Here is a 4,597-nt window from a genome sequence, read left to right as displayed (position 1 = left end):
ATCAGTAAATTATTAATGCTTTCTTTCTTTCTAAAAAGCACATTTATTGCCAACTCAATGGTTGGCTTCTTTTTTGAGTGATAATGAGCAATTAGATAAGATGAAAGATATTATGAATTAGATAATATGAAATTAGATAATATGAATTAGATAATATGAAAATGATTTTTTTAATACATGGATTTCCTTCAGGGAGGAGCTAGCAACTAACAAACATTTGTTAGGGTCAATGAAGACTGGACAGGCACCAATTAGTCCATAAGCATGGCACCATAACAACTAATACTTGGGGAGAACTTAGAGATAATTCGCAACTCCGTTCCTCCCTCCATTTCTCCCCTTTCTCTTGTCACAGTTAAAGATGATAGATAGGGCACCTGGGTGGCTCAGTGGGTTAAGAGTCTGACTTTGGCTCAGGTCATGGTCTCGGGGTCCAGGGATCGAGCCCCATATCGAGCCCCATATTGAGGTTCCCACTCAGCATGGAGTCTACTTCCCCCACTCACTCTGCCCCTCCTCCTGCTTATTCTCTCTCTCAAGTAGGGAAATAAGTAAATCTTTTTTTTTTTTTTTAAGATTTTATTTACTTATTTGAGAAAGAGAGAGAGCGTGAGCAGGGTGAGGGGCAGAGGGAGGAGCAGGCTCTCCGCGGAGCAGGGAGCCCAATGTGGGACTTGATCCCGGGACTCTGGGATCATGACCCAAGCTGAAGGCAGATGTTCAAACAACTGAGCCAGGCTGCCACCCTTAAAAAAGTAAATCTTAAAAAAAAAAAAAATAGACAATGAGACCCAAAGTGTGACATGACCTACTCAAGATCACATGGCAAGATAAGAGACAGCCAGGCCTGGAATGATCGATCACTCTTGACCTTTCTCTTAAAACAGCATGGATTCCTCTGCATTGTCTGGGAGCAGGCTTGCCTTTCTGTGTATACCCTGACCCAAGTTATTACCTGACATCCCCCCAGGAATCCCTTGCCTGGGATGAACACACTTCATATATGTCCTTAATTAAAGAGTGAGTGGAGACAGTAAGAATTCTCCTTTGAGTTGAAGGGAGCTCTGACTTCTAACTCAACATCGTGGATCCGGGACAATACAGCCCAGATGAGAGGATGCTGAGAGTCTGGCAAGATTCAGTGGTTCTTCCATTTGGTCACTGCTCTCCAGAACACTCCTAAAGATAATGATAAAAAATGTTAAAAATTTTTAAGTACTTCTAATGCCTGGCACTGTGCAAAGCACTTCATAGGTATTATCTAATAAACAACTTTGTGAAGGGGTGCTGTTATTATTATCTTACAGAGGAGAAGAAAGACTAAAAAAAATTAAGTCCCTGACTCAGGAGTGGGCAACTAGGAAATCACTGAGCCCGATTTAAGCACAGGTTTGTTGGACTGCCAAGACATATGCTAACTGCTAATCTATCTGAAAAGATGGACTCCATTGGAATGCATTTCTCTCTTCCCTTAGGAAAAAGAAAAAGACATTATGAATATTGTCACTTGGTCTCTGTCATGATAATGACATCTTCCTTTGTTTGACTTCTTTTGAGATTTTGAAAGTCTTTTCATATGCATTTTCTCTTTGGCTCTCTGCATAACCCAATGAGGGAGCTGGGGAAAGGTAAAATGATGTGTATTTTAACAGCCCCATCTATAACTGACAGATAGCAGTCCACACTTGAGAAACTCCAGTACAAGCCAATAGGAGAATCCCATTTCTGTATGGTTAATATTCAGGGTACTCTGAGTGACTGGCTGTGTATGAGGCAGCCCAGACATATGGGAAGCATGCTGTTTGGATATGTGGTTAGCTGTGATAGGGTACTATCCTTCTCGGTTCTTAGGAGACCTAGGGACTTAGCAGCTTGCTCACATTCATGCAGGTAGGACCCCAAACCATCTGTCTCCAGAGGCTCTGCTATTCCCCATTCCCTTGCTTGGGTTTTCTCCCTAACAACGCCTTAGTGGACACGTATGTCTCTAGCTTAGATCTCAAACTCCAGATCACTCTTCTCTCTTTTAAGAACATCTTACATAGATGGGCCAGTCAAAATCAATTTGATTTTCAATTTTTATTATTTTTAAAATATGTTATTTGTTTATTTGTCAGAGAGAGAGAGAGCGTGCGCATGCACAAGCAGGGGGAGCGGCAGGCAAAGGGAGAAGCAGGCTCCCCACCAAGCAAGGAGCCTGACGTGGGACTCATTCCCAGGACCCTGGGATCATGACCCCAGTCGAAGGTAGATGCTTAACCGACTGAGCCACCCAGGCATCCCTGACTTTAAAATTTTAAAATTAAGTCTAAAATTGAGTTGATTTCATCACTTCTTCACCCTACATCATTTTTTCTCCACTTTTTTTTTTAACCTTCCTCTTTCTCTTTCAACATTTGTCTTCCATTACATAATATGAAATATGAAATAGAAACCAACCACTGTGTGAATGTTTGTGGACACAATGAGCACATTAACAGACAGTTTCTCATCTCTGGAGTTGTAGGTGAGGGAGGTAGACCTCAATCAGGCAAAGCAAGCTTGCACTCTAGAGTAGCTGTTAATAGGGTTTTGCCTGGTTGGGACATCAGGGAAGTCTTCTCTGAAGGACTAACACAGTCCAAAATCTGAAGAAGGTAGGAGAAGAGAGGTAGAAAGAACAGACTATGATGAGGAAACATCACGTGTGAATGCCTTGTGACAAGTGCTAGAGAATGAGAGTTGCCCGGTGGGCCCGTAGCACCAAGGTTGAAAGGGAGAATGATGAACACCACGGAATGCCCACTGCTTAAATCAATGGCTTCCAGGAGCTTCAGATTGACCAAGATAGCTTCTTTCCCTTTTTGTCATCATGTGCCCACAGGGCCTTTGCATATCCTGTTCCCCCTTTGCACTTGGATCTTTATTCTTTTCTCCACCCCCCCCTTTGGTGCTATCTAGCATTTATTAAATATCTTCCAAGTAGTAGGCACTATGCTAAGCTCTTTTCATTTTGTCAATTTTAACTATCATGAAAATCATGTTAAATAAGGAAAGCTATTATGTCCGTTTCACAGGGGAGGGCATTGGGACAGAGAGAATGAGCCACAGACCAGAATCACAATAGCCTGTGGGTGGCAGAAGGAGGTTTGGAATAGTACCTGGCTCACTCCAGACTCAATGGGCTTAACCATTTACAAGTGCATTGCTTCCCATATACTTCCTTCTCCTCTGGTCAAGGCCTCTTCATCCTTCTGTCTCTGCTAAACTGCAGTTTCCTTAGGAAACTTCCCTGCCCTTCCTGATTGAGTCAAATCCTACTATCATAGGCTCTCATTACCTCCTTCCTCTCTGGCATCACAGCTGGGATTTTAAACTCAGGTGGTCACACTCAGTCATCAGTAATGGACTGGACCCTACGAAGGCAGAGTTCATCTGATTTTCATTTCATTATTATAGCCTCTTTTCCTAACATGGCCTTGTTATTAAATGCTCACTAAATATTTGGCTACTAGATGAATCTACAGATCCCTATACCTTTGACTTGACAAGAATGTGATTGGACCAGAAGTTGCTGTATTTTTTAACCTAATAACTTGGCCTCTTTAGGCTGCTGTAATAAAGTACCAGATAGATACAAGGTGGCTTTTAAATGACAGAAGTTTATTTATCACAGTCTGGAGGCCAGAAGTCTTAAGATCAGTATGCCGGAATGATCAGGTTTTAGCAAGGGTCCTCTTTGGGTTTGCAGATAGACATCTTGTCATTGTACCCTCACATGACAGAATGAAAGCAGGCTGCTCCTATGGCCTCTTTTTATGAGGGCACTAATCCCATTCAGGAGGGTTCCACCCTTATGACCTAATCCCTTCTCAAAGGCCTCACCTCCAAAATACCAACACATTGGGATTACAGTTTCAACATATGAATTTTGAGGGGACACAAACATTAGGTCCATAGCATCTAACAATATCTTTGTAAAGTCAAAAGTACTTTTAAGCTTCAATCTCTCTATATGCTAATCTCATTGCTAAGTACCGTATTTCCATTATCTCCCTTGATTGCACAGTGGGAGCCCAGTGGAGCCCAGTCTAAAAGATTGCCCCAGGACACTCAGCTGGTCAAGGGCCCAATAAGACATGGTTCCAGGTCTGACCCTCACATGTTCCCTTCACTCTTGTAACTGTCTTTCCAAGTCAATCAGTCTGCTGCAGCATGGGTTCTTACGGTACCTTAGCATCAGAGGAATATAATAATTATAATAATAGATAAAGTATCAATTAATTAACAGATTCTGATTTTATTTACTTTGAGGTTGTTTTATTTTTTGACATCATAAATTGTGATGCACATTCTCATACATTTGTGGTCTTGTCTACTTATCTCTACAAGGTAATTGATGGGTAAGTAATCTGTGAGCCTTTGATTCATGGCGAAATTGGCAGCAGCAATAGTGAGCTTTTAGTAGTAGTCTCTTACCTGTCTATTTGCCAAGACAGTATTTCTGCCATTGTGCTAATGAAGAAAAACATGACTTAAAAAGTATGCTTTGCATTTTGATTAATTTTTCTTGAATTACAGAGAGAAAAAGATAGTAGCCCTTTTTTCCTTTGAGCCT

Source organism: Mustela lutreola, chromosome 2, assembly GCF_030435805.1.
Source record: "Mustela lutreola isolate mMusLut2 chromosome 2, mMusLut2.pri, whole genome shotgun sequence".
NCBI lineage: Eukaryota > Metazoa > Chordata > Mammalia > Carnivora > Mustelidae > Mustela > Mustela lutreola.
This window is presented reverse-complemented; position numbering follows the sequence as displayed.